We start from the raw sequence: 13,606 nt of genomic DNA on the forward strand, positions 1-13,606 counted from the left end.
TGGTGGTAGAGTGCTTGTCTAGCACACACAAGGCCCTGGGTTCAATCCTCAGCACAACAAACAAAATCCACACTGTGCTGGAATTACTAGTTATGATGAAAAGTCAGTAAATTAGTTACCAGAAGTGGGTTTAATTAGAGGGTAAAGAGCCAATAGAAATGCTCATGTAGATGTCAAAGAGCATCTTCAAAGTTTAGTAAATGCTGGGTGTGGTGGTGCATGCCTATAATCCCAGCACTTGGGAGGCAGGAGGGTCACCATGAGTTTGAGGCCAACCTGGGCTACACAGTGAGCTCAAGGCCAGGATGAATTGTTGGGCACAATGGTGCATGCTTGTCATCCCAGCTACTTGGGAGGCTGAGAAAAGATTCCAAGTTTGAGGCCAGCATGGGAACTAAGCAAGACCTTGTGTCAAAAATAAAAAGGCCTGGGGAATGTAGACCAGGGATCCTTGGGTTCAGCCCCAATACCACATTGTGAAGGGAGGGAGGAGAGGAAGAAAAGGAAGGAAATAGAGAAGGTGAGTCATATCTATTATCAGCTTAAGTATAATCATTTAGATTGTATTGATTCTATACCCACACCTCTCCCAACAAGTCCCACTTACATAGCAACTCATGCTAAAGTGGATTAGTAAACAATTATGAAAGATAAAAACATTATTTCAATATAACCACAACCCCGATATTGTACCAAGAAGTGATTAGTTAAGATTCCTGATTATCAGAAATCTACTCAATGTTTATTCCCGCAATTGCTTGGTATCTTTTTCCATTCATTTAGTTGCATTAAAATCTCAAGATGCACACAAACACAACATGCATGGAGTTGATGACTCCCCTGCTCTGTTTTCTATTCATTTATCTGGCAGACCCAGGCCATAAATCCTGTTATTCAATTCTGGACTTTACTTATTACATTCCCTCCCTTTCTGTCATTTTAATAATTGTGTGCAATATTGAATTTGATATGCAGTGATGTATATTTCATAAGGCATAAAATAACTGAAAATAACTGTATGCTTCTCCTCCTTCCAGAATGTAATTATCTTCCATAATTTTTATCATTCTAATACTTTTTTTTTGGCAGGGAGCATACTGGGGATCAAACTCAGGACCTTGTGCTTGCAAGGCAGGAAGTGGCACCACTGAGCTAAATCCCTGGCCCCTAATACTTTTATTTACCTGTATCAGCAGATCTTTAAAATCACTTTGACAACATACAGTTAGCAATCATCAAAAATGAATCAGGGCCCAAGGATGTAGCTCAGTGGCACTGCTCCTGCCTGTAAGTGCAAAGTCCTGAATTCCATCCCTGGTACCAGAAAAAAGAAAAACAAACAAGAAGAGTAGTTAATGCTCAAATTTTCCTCATTAAAAAAAGTTACCAGGGCCAAGGATTTTGCTCAGTGGTGCCACCACCTGCCTGACAATACCCGATACAAAAAAAAAAAAACAAAAAAAACAACTCGTTTGTTCAAATCAGTATCGAAATAAAATCAGTACGTCAAATTTGGTTAATTCAAACTCTAGTCTCACGAGTCTACAAATTTCCTTTTCTAGCAGCTTATTTGAAAAAGCAAAACAAAACCTTATTTGACTTGTAGTTTTCCACAACCTACCTAAGTAACACTAACACCAGCTGAAAACAGGAAGAGAAAATTAAGTCTTATGTGTAACTCATTCTGCTTTGCCTCTTTTTCTTTGATACAGGTTGAGAAATGAGGTCACTTTTGGGTAACTTAGAATGTAGTGTGGCCTCTCCAACCTACCACTTGGTGGCACTCTGTACTGGCTACAAATTGTCATTCCAGCTGTTTTTATCACAAACTAACAAAATTCATGCCCAAAGAGGTAGTTGCTCAACCTAGCTCAACTCAACAATGTTACCTTGCATCTATACCTATCCCTTCTTAATTTATACAGTTGGGAATTAGCTCTTTAAAAGTCAACCTCAATTCTTAAAAAGGCTAATACTTCAAAATTATACCTGGGAAAAGGACCAGTATAGTATCACACTCCTGGCTCTGTCCTGCCTCACTATTGATTTGGCAGTGTCTTTATTAAAACCTATGCTGGGCCAGAGATTTAGCTCAGTGGTTCCACCGCCTGCCTTTCAAGTGTAAGGTCCCAAGTTCCATCCTCAGTATTCCCCCCCAAAAAAACCTCTGCAACAGCCTCAAAGATTTTCTTATATCATGTACATACATAAACTGTAACACACTCCAAGATGGTAACAACTATGAAGAATCTGGAGGTCCAGGAAAAACATTCACCAAATAAATCAAGCATCTAAACTAAATCTCACGGAGACATTGTAAACATGAGAGAATATTTAATAAGAAAAATGTTTATGATATTACTCATGGGAAAAAAGCAAAACACAGAAATGATCTCATTTTAAAATGTTTTACCACAATAAAAGAGTATGAGTTGCCCTGGTGGACACCTGCAATCCCAGCCCACAGCAGGAAGATCTCTTAAGTCCATACTCAGTCTGGACAACATATTACACACACACACACACACACACACACACACACACACACACACACAATTTTAAAAGCATGGGACCAGGGATTTAGCTAAGTGGCACCACAACTGCCTTGCAAGCACAAGGTCCTGAGTTGTTATCCCTGGTAAGAGTTAAACTGTGGGGGGGCTGGGGATTTAGCTCAGTGGTTCTGCCGCCTGCCTCCTTGCAAGTGCAAGGTCCCAAGTTCAATCCCTGGTACCAAAAAAAAAAAAAGCATGGAATATAGATCAGTGTGAAGGCATAAAGGCTCTGGGTTCAATCCCCAGTACCCACCCCATGCAGGGAAAAAGTACAACAGTGGTCCATATACACCCATACACAGTACACACACACACATGCACACAATATCAACAGAAATAAGGAAAAGATGTAATATCAAGATAATGAACATCATACACTCTAGCTGGTAGAACACCACAGCAGTTTTAACTTTAGCTTTTATGGTTTTATAATAAATTCTAACTGCCGGGGCTGGGGATCTAGCGTAGTGGTGCCACTACCTGCCTCAAAAGCACAAGGACCCGAGCTTGATCCCCAGTACCAATAAACAAACAAACTCTAATTGTTGAAAGGAAAATAAGCTATTACTTCCAGCCCATTATATAAAATCGGAATGAACCCTGAAGAAACCAGTTATATTCCAACAGTTCTAACTTGCCCAGTGACAACAGTTCCTCTCATTGCTCATCTAAGATTTTACAGTCTAGCAAAAGAAATTAGGCATTGTAGGGCTGGGGATTTAGCTCAGTGGTTCTACTACACAAGGACCCGAGTTCGGTCCCCATACCCCCCCCAAAAAAAAATCCTCACATATCTGTGACATCTTGTGGAACAAATTATTACAGGCCCAGTTCCATCTCTATTCACAGTCCTGTTCAATGAAGTTGACTGCAGTTCACTTCCCATTAAAATTTAATTCCTTTTATTAAAAAATCAGTTTAAATGAAGGTCAGTAAGAAAGGAAGAGGGATCAACCTCAAGATTCAGGAGAACACCTACATTCCAGGTTAGGAATTCCTATGAAATACTGGGCCAACAGAGGGTCACAGGTAGTAGAATAAAAGCATATTTTGCACAACAATTAAAGGGCATGTCAGATTCTAGTGTCTACTGGGTTAAGTGAAGGGAAAAAAGAAAGTATGCAGTCCTCTCACTTCATAATGAGATAGTTGTCTGTCACTTAAGTGTGGTCTAAGGGTCAATAATCACTAAGCTTGATTAAAACACAAATTCCAAGCCAGGCATGGTGGTACATGCATGTAATCCCAGCACTCATGAGGCTGAGGCAGGAGGATTGCCATGCGCTCAAGGCCAGCCTGGGCTACACAGCGAAGTTCAAGGCCAACCTGAATTACATAGTGAGACCCTGATTCAAAAAACTAAAATCAAACAAACAAAACAAAAACAAACCATGAAGATTCCAGAGCCCCAACACAGATCCCCTAAAACAATAGTTGGCTACCTACTACATATGCATATAAACACATTTTTAAGCTTGGGGGCCACTGAGGTCTTATTAACAGGGCAAGTCCCATGTGGGTAAAATTATTTGTCTTATTCAGTGTTCTACACTTCAGTGGTTAGCAGACTGCCTGACTCAAACATGCAATTACTCAGTTTCTTATATCACAACTCTTAAGTGAAAAATCTAGTGTGACACTTCTGTCATTCCCACCTCCCAGCTCTCCACAGGAACCTGTGTTAGTGCCTTTAACTAAAACAGAGGTATACTGTTTGTCTTTCAAAGTTGCAAAGCATAGCCAGGTTCAATCCCCAAACTCTGGGAGGCTGAGACAGGAAGATTATAAATTCAAACCCAACTTGGGCAACTTAGCTAAACCCTGTCTAAAAATAAAACAATAAAAAGGGCTGTGACCATAGCTCAGTGTGAAGGGTTCAAGGCCCACTACCCTAAAAAATATTTTAAAAGGTTTCACATCTTGGTTGGGGATATAGCTCAATGGTAAAACATGTGTTTAGCATGTGCAAGGCCCTGGGTTCAATGTAATTAAAAATGAATCGACAAAGAAAAACCCCAGCCCGAACAGATTCATTACTGAATTTAGAAGAAATTTAGAGAAGACTTCATGCCACTACTTGTCAAACTCTTTTATGAAATTGAAGGAGAAGCAGTACTCCCAAACTCACTCCTGCTATCAAAACCAGAGAAGGAGCCAACCAAAAAAAAGAGAACTACAGGCCAATATCCCTAATGAACATAGATACGAAAATCCTCCATTAGATACTGGTAAACAGAATCATCAAGAAGATCATACAACATGACTAGTGGGATTCATCCTAAGGATACAGGAATGGTTCAACACACACAAATCATTAAGTATAATAAACCACATTAATAGAACCAAGGACAAAAACCGCATGATCCTCTCAATAAATGTAGAAAAACCATTTGACAAAGTCTAAAACCCATTCATGATTAAAACCCTACAGAAAATTGCACTAAGAGGTCTTTATCTCAATCTGATAAAAGCCATCTACCACAAACCAACAGCCAACATCATACCAAATAGACAAAAACTGAAAGCTTTCCCTCTAAAATCAGGAACAAGACTAGGATGTCCACTATCACCACTACTATTCCATATAGTTCTGGAAACATTAGCCAGAGCAAATAGACAAAAGAAAAAAAAATACAAAGAATAAAGATAGGAAAAGAAGAAGCTGAATTATCAAACTTGCAGATGACATGATACTCTACACAGGGATCCCAAACACTCTACCAGAAGACTTCTAGATTTAATAACCAAACTTAGCAGCATTGCTGGACACAAAGTCAACACTCAAAAATCAGTAGTATTCTTGTACACAGACTCACTGAAAGAGAAAATTAGAGAAACAACACCTTTCACAATAGCATCCCCCAAATTTAAATACCTAGGAATCAATCTAAGGGAGGGAGTCAAGACCTTAACATAGAAAACTACAGTACTCTGAAAAAGGAGATTGAAGAGTGCATCAGAAAATGGAAAGACAGCCCTTATTCTTGGGTAGAAGTACTAATATAGTGAAAATGACTATACTTCCAAAATGATAATACAGATTTAATGCAAACCTGATCTAAATACCAACAGTATATCTCACAGAATTCGAGAAAACAATCCTAAAATTCAGTTGAACCAGAAGAATACTAGAACAGCAAAACCAATTCTGAGCAACAAAAGCAATGCAGGGGACATCACAATCCCTGACTTTAACTCATACTACAAAGCTACTGTGATAAAAACAGCATGGTACAAATAAACAAGGATCAATGAAACATATTAGAAGATGCAGAAAAAACTCCAAACATGCTCAGCCACCTTTTCTTTGACTAAGGAGCCAAATACCTTCACCTTTATTTTTAATAAATGTTTTTGGAAAATTGAATGTCCATATGCCAAACATTAAAGGTAGACCCATACCTTTCACCATGCATTAAACTAAAATCAAAGTTTATCAAAGATCTAAATATTAAAACTGAAAACACTAAATCTGCTGGAAGACAGAATAGGTAGAACTCGAAGAACACAGGTACAGGCAAAGACTATGAACAAAGAATCACACAGGAAATATTACAAGGCATCAACAACTGGGATATCATCTTACTAAAGTTTTTGTACAGAAAAATAAACCACCAATGGAGTGAAGAGGAAACCCACAAAGTTGGAAAAATTTTCGCCAGCTGTTCCTCAAAGAACTAATATCTAGAATATATAAAGAACTCAAGTGCCAGGCGTGGTGGAGCACGCCTATAATCCCAGCACTCTCGGAGGCTTAGGCTTAGTCAGAACGATTGCCATAAATTAAGGCCAGCCTGGGCTACATATGAATTCAAGGTCAGCCTCCAGACTGTCTCAAAAAAAAAATTTTTTTTTTAAATTAAAAATCCAGATCCCTTCCCCAAATGTAAAGACCCAATCAGAAAATGGGCATCTGAAACGAACAGACATTTCTCAGATAAAGAAGTACAAATAGCAAATAAGTATATGAAAAAACTTCAACATCACTTGTCATTCGAGAGATGCAAATTAAAACAACGCTGAGATTCATTCTCATTCCAGAAAGAATGGCTGTTATCAAGAAATCACTAACACATGCTAGGTGGACTGTGGGTGAAAAAGAACACACCTCTACTGTTGGTACAAGTGTAGACTGATGTGCAACCACTGTGGAAATCAGTGTGGAGAGTCCTCAAAAAATAAAATACAAGTTCCATTTGAACCAGCTATTTCTCCTCTTGGTATCTTCCCTAAAGAATTTAAAGCTTATCACGGTGATGCATGCACACCCATGTTTCTAGCAGCAAAATTTTTAACAGCTACATCTTGGAAAGAGCCTAAATGACTATCAATGGATGAATAGATAAAGAAGATGTGGTTTTTATATACAGTGGAGCAGACATTTGTAGGTAAATGGTTGTACCCTGAGACCATACTCTTAAGTGAAATAAATCAGACACAGGTTTAAATATTGTATTGCTCCTCTGGTGTGGGAAATCAAAAGGTAAAATAAGGACCAAGTGTATAACAGAATTGAGAATTAGGAAGAAAAACGTCATTTGGAAGGGGGACTAGGGATGGAAGGAAGAGGAAAAGAAAGAAGGGAAAAGAGAAAAAATAAAATAGAAGAAAAATAGAAACAAAGCTTTTGTAAATAAGGGAAGAGTACTTGAAAGGAAGAATCAAGATATATTATGTATGAAATTGGGCGTGGTGGCACACACCTGTTATCCCAGCACTCAGGAGGCTGAGGCAGGAGGATCGCTGTGAATTTGAGACCAGCCTGCGCTACATAGTGAATTCCAGGTCAGTCTCTACATAGTGAGACCCTGTCTCAAGAAAAAAAAATAAAACAAAACAAAACAACAACAACAAAAAGATATATATATATATATATATAGGTACATAATTCCCTATGATGAATGTGATTATTATGTACAGCTAATGTATACCTATAAAAATTTTAATGGGATTCAAGGAAAAAAACCAAAAACTCTGGGTTCAATCCCCAGCATCACCAAAGGGGAACAAAATTGCACATATTCATCTTTATAGAAGATCTGTACAGCCCCAAGGATATAGAGAGGAAATGTACTGAAGCCAGGAGTGTGGGCTGGTAGAGTTCAAGGAAGGCTGACTGACTCTGCTGCTCTTCTTCCTAATGCTTACATTTAGACATGTCATGTCTCCGCCTCTGCTTGTCTATCTCTCCCTCTCTCTCTCTTTCTCAGTACTGAGGACTGAATCCAGTTGACGGCACTGAATTACATTTACAGCCCTTCCCCCTTGTTCTGAGACAGGCTCTTGATATGTAATTTAAGCTGGTCTTGAACTCTCTGTGTAGCACAGGATGGCCTTGAACTTGTGGCAATCCTGGGATTGTACAACGGGGTGCACCACCGCATTTGCCACCACACACACACAGGGTCTTGCTAAGTTGTCCAAATAAGACTGCAACTTGAAATCCTCCTGCCTCTTTCTCCCAAGTACTGGAATTATAGGTGTTTTCCACCATGCCTACCTCTTACCACCCTTATCTTTTTTTTTCATTGAATTTATTGATACATTTTAGGTATACAGTATACAGTATACAGTAGTTACATTCATCATTGGGATCCTGTACCTTTACATGACAGGTCTTGGTTCTCATTTTCTCCCCTTATCCTCGCCCTCCCTTCACCCCCTCCTCCCTTCCCTATTTACAAATACTTTATTTTCATTTTTCATATTTCTTTTTCCTTTCCCCTACCCTTCCCACTTTCCCTACACCCATATCTTTTTTTAAAAACTAGTTATATTGCCCAGCCTGGTCCCAATCTCCTGGGTGTAAACTCTTTCCCCTGCCACCCAAGTAAGTGAACTACAGGTGCTGGCTTTCATTGTATGCACACACATGCATGTAGGCATGCTCAAAATAAAATCCAGGGCCTTGTGCATGCTGAGCACATGCTCTACCACTAAGTCTCACCCCCAGCTACCATATCTTTCTTTTGGAAAATTCAATGTTCCTTTAAGACAAGGATATAATCAAAGCTCTCACACTTCCTCAGGCTATGCACAAGGTGGGAGGACACATCATTGTTTGAAAAGTAACAGCTGAACAGTATGGTGACTACTATACTACAGATCACAATCATGCACTGTACATTTCAAACCGCCAGCAGATGGTGGTGAGAGGGTGGCTCTATGGTAGAATGCTTGCCTAGCACACATGAAGCCCTGAATTCAATCCCCAGCTATCCCCACACAGAGTCAAGTAAGTATTTAAAGAGACATAGTTAAACTTGATTTAAACATTACGCAATGTAAACATGTATCGAAGCCACAGTATACACCATTAATATGTACAATTTTGCTTTATCTATTGGCTAAAAATTAAAGAAAAATAAGTTTAAACAGAGCACAAACTGATCCTTGATCCCTGAATAAAGATTTCTCTAACCATCATATAAAATTTTATCTGAAAAATGAGCCCTAAGCAAAAAAAGTCACCAATATCTTTTTTTTTTTTTTTTTTGGACCGGGGATTGAACTCAGGTCCTTGCGCTTGCAAGGCAGGCCACTGACACCAATATCTTAATTAACAACTGAACAATAACACATGCGACTGGCAATTAATGTTACTATTTAAATAAAAGCTTCAGGACTCAAAAGTATAGACCTTTCAAAAGTCTGACATCAACACGATACAGTAAATTACACGGATCTTCCTAGAAACTGTGGTAACCAGCAAATAAAGAATTTGGATACAAAACCTTTAATATGCTTGAATCATTTCATAATTAATCATTCCCAAATTTTTCATATTGCAACTAATTTTATAAATATTATTCCATTTTTAACCCCAGCAAGACTCAACATATTTCAACAATGATTTTAAAAGCTGTTCATCTTTAAGCCAGGTGGGCACACGCCTATAACTCCAGCCCTCAGAAGCCTGAGGCAGGAGTTCCAGGCCAGCGTGAGCTACAAAGCAAGACCCTGCCTCATTTTTTAAAAAAGCTGTTCATCTTCAACGACCCTGTCCAACAGAAGAGCCACTGACCCCATGTAGCTACTGAGTACTATAAATGTGGCTGGTCCAGCTAGAATTGTTCAATAAACATAAAACATGCCATGGATTTTGAAGATTCAGTTTTTTTTTAAAAGAAGTAAAACTTCTCAATGTCTCATTCTGTTTGTGTATTAAATGATTGACATTTAGATTTTTTTTAGATATATTAGGTTCTATAAAATCTTAATATCGTGTTTCTTTTTATTCTTAATGTAGCTACTAAAAGATTATACATATATCTTCACATATTTCAGATGGACAGAAATGATCTAAAACTCAGTGTACTTGATCCCAAAAGCAAAGTTAACTGATTAAATGTCATTTATGGGGTTTTGTTTTGTTTTGCTGGTACCAAGGATTGAACTCAATATCTTGCACTTGTGAGGCAGACGGCGGCACCACTAAACTAAATCCGCAGCCCTAAATTTCATTTACGTCAAAGACATGTGAAGATCAAAAAACAGATTTTACAGGACACTTATTTTCTACATAAAAGTTAGCATCACTAAGTGAACTGCACCTGCACGAAAGGTATTTTTAAATGAGTCAAGTGAACCGGACATGATGACACATGCCTATCTCAGCACTCTGGAAGGCTAGGTCAGGAGGATCTAAATTCCAGCTCAGTCTTAAGCAATGTAGCTAACTAGGGAGACCCTGTGTCAAAATTTTAAAATTGAAAAAAAGGTTGGGCGTGTAAGCTCGGTGTTAAGACCCTGTGGTTCTATCTCTAGTATCCAGTGGGAGTGGCGGTGGGGAAAGGATGACTAAACTGTTAAAAAAGCTGCACTCACTTCTATTGCAGAAGTGTTTCTACGCTGACACTTCTTTGGTACAGGGATCAAATTCAGGACCTTGTGCACGCGAGGCAGGCACAGTGCCACTGAGCTAAATCCCTGGCTCCCACTTCTTCATGACTTCACATTACTGCTAGGTGACAGGTCCTCTGACGTGCTCTATGTGGGGAAGTTGCAGGTGATCATTATAATTATACCACCTTATATCAATTTTACAAACTACAATAATCTCACTACCCAAGAGTCTGAAGAATGTTTCCAAGAAGTAGAGTTATGTAGCCCACGTGGTTTATATTTCCAATTTTGGTGCTTTGTCTAATCACAGAAATAAACTGTTACTGCTCATAAGAGAATCAGCACAAAAATTCTGTTTCATACAGCTGATGAAGCTCAAACATAAAGAAAAAAATTTTCTGCCTGATTTTCCTTGTCTTGGGCACTCTCTTCTTCCAAGATGTAATTTTACTAGCTAGACCTTGTACCTAACTCTTCTCCCTGCAGAAAGCATACCATAAACATAATGGTACCTTAGCAGTCTTTGACAGCAGAAAATTTTGCCTGTTTACCAAATTAATTTCACCTTGTAATGGGTATGTTTATAACAAACACTACTTAAGAACAGGTTTAAAAAACCTAAGGTTCACTTAAATGCAACATGATTTCTCATCTCTCAATATTTTCCCAAACCTGAACTCCCCCACATTTAATCCATTATTCTCTAAACAAAATCTTGGTCACCACACATTAAAATATTCTCTTTTCCGGCCTATGTCACATTTGCCAATTTTTAAAAAAATAAAAAACAAAAGACAGTTCTGGAAGCGATCAAATCCGTAGAGCCTTCATGTCCTCTGAGGACAGAGACACACAGTAAAAGACACTTCAAGACAGCAAAATCCCAACAGTGGAAATCTGAATTCCCAGACCCTAGGAAGTTTCCAGTACAGACACCTAAGTTTTCTAACAAATAAAAAAACTTAAATGGAGAACCTAGATAATTAATCAATCAAAATGTAGGGAACTTGTTTAAATCCTAATTCAAATTGTTTAATAAGAGTAAAACTAACAAGACAATCAGGAAAAACTGGAGTTTGATACCCGTGAATTATCAGTCTTAAAAAAGTAATAATGGTATAGTCTGTGGGTTTTAATGTCCTTGTCTCTCACAGCTATACACTGAACAATGTAGAAAGGTAATATGCTTCTTGCCTTGAATCTGTTTCAGATAATCAGGAAAGGTGTGGTACTTCTGCAAAGTGATGAAATGAAACTGCTCACAGGCTGGGGACCACTGAAGCCAAGTGACTGGCGCGGAATGCAGTGTTACATGATTATCTCCACTACCACACAGTACCTTTGAAGTTTCTGCCTTTCTTCTACTCAAAAATCTACAAGTGGGGCTGGGATTTAGCTCAGTGGTTCTGCCGCCTGCCTCACAAATGCAAGGTCCCGAGTTCAATTCCTGGTATAAATCAATCAATCAATTCACAATCATTTAACAGAAATTTAAAACGTCACTATTTTGGGAATGAAAATACCTACCATAAATTATCACTTATTCAGTGACTCCTAGAGGGTTAAAAAAACTATGCCAGGCACTTGAAAAATACAGTTTCATTGTACCTGATACATTAAAACTCTCACTTGGCAGATTAGAAGGGGGAGGAAGGGACGGGATTTTGCTCAGTGGTTCCGCTGCCTGCCTCGCAGGCACAAGGTACAGAGTTCAATCCCTTATATGCACCACCTCCCCAAAAGTAAGTGAAAGCCAACTTCAAACTTACAACTCCAATGCCCATGCTACTTCTTCCCCCACCCTCTTGGTTTGTTTGGTTTTGGGGATGGCACTGGGGATCGAACTTGGGTCCTTGCACTTGTCAGGCAGGTGGTGGAAGCACTGAGCTAAATCCCCGGCCCCCTTTGGTCTCTCCCACCCCACCCCGTACCAGGGATCAAACTCAGGACCTTCTGCTTCCGAGGCAGGCACAGTGCTACTGTGCTAAACCCCCAGCCCTTCAGTTTTTTTGAGACAGGGTCTGGCTTTGTAGTTAAGACTGGCCTTGAACTCAGTATGTACCTCACACTGACCTTGAACTCACAGGGTGCCTCTTGCCTCAGCCTCCTGAGAGCTGGGATTATAGGCATGCACCATCATGCCAAGTTTCAACCTTTTTATTTAGATAACTGCTATTTGGCTTATTATATGTAAGGGGGAAAAAAACACATGTATTCATGAAAACTATCCAATGTAATCCCAACAGTAAGAATCCCAACCTCCCAGAGGAAATATTAGAAATTATTTAATGTACATCATCATTTTAGAAAGGAAGCCCAGGGCCAGGGATTTAGCTCAGTGGTTCCACTGCCTGCTTCACAAATGCAAGGTCCCTAGTTCGATCTCCTGTACCAAAAGAAAGGAAGCCCAAAGAATGTGTCGTTTCAAGATTAAACACACATCCAGCCTCACCCACCAACTGTGATAAAATGTAAGACAATAACTACCTTAACTGACAATAAAGGAACCAATGCATCCAAAGAAGCTTCAAGATGCCCCCTTTCTACTGGGAAGTCATTAATACAGCCTCACATGCTTGTAACTTGTTAGGCTGGTAAAATAATCTTCAAAATGCAATATTAGATATTTGTCTTTTAGTTAAATAAGCTTTATTATAATGTAGTTGCAGTGGGTTTTCTTTAAAACTTCTATGCCACAAGCCAGACGTGGTGGCACACACCTGTAATCCCAGCACTTGGGAGGCTGAAGCAGGAGGATGCTGTGAGTTCGAGACCAGCCTGGGCTACATAGTGAGTTCGAGGTCAGTCTCACTACATAGTGAGACCCTGTCTCAAAAAAAAAAAAGAGAGACATAAAAAAGGTTACAGACTGGGGCTAGAACACAGTGTTGGAGGTCCTGATTATTTTGTGGAGGCAGGGAATTACATATTTTTCAATTTTATAAGCGACATGCTAAAACTATTCCTCCTGTCACAACAATCTAGGATATGATACTGTACTTATAATCAATGTTATATACAAAAGCATATAGTGACTTCAACTTATCTCCAAGCCCTTATCCTTGAGAGGATACAATTTTCTCAAAGGAAAAAAACTCTTGGTTTCCTTTACTGTACTGATGCAATTAGCCAAAACGTTTAAGAAAAGCTCAGAAATGGGGGAGAACCAAAGTCACCAAGAACCAAAGGTATGTGACTGCTGTACA

General features: G+C 39.1%; 1 protein-coding gene across 3 annotated transcripts in view; it reads right to left on the reverse strand.

Moving 5' to 3' along the window:
• Igf2bp3 (insulin like growth factor 2 mRNA binding protein 3) overlaps positions 1–13,606 on the reverse strand; it is a 141,520-nt gene that overhangs the window by 89,999 nt on the left and 37,915 nt on the right. The window lies entirely within an intron of this gene.

This window comes from Fukomys damarensis, unplaced genomic scaffold (genome assembly GCF_012274545.1).
Source record: "Fukomys damarensis isolate Sample0158 unplaced genomic scaffold, DMR_v1.0_HiC HiC_scaffold_4, whole genome shotgun sequence".
Lineage (NCBI taxonomy): Eukaryota > Metazoa > Chordata > Mammalia > Rodentia > Bathyergidae > Fukomys > Fukomys damarensis.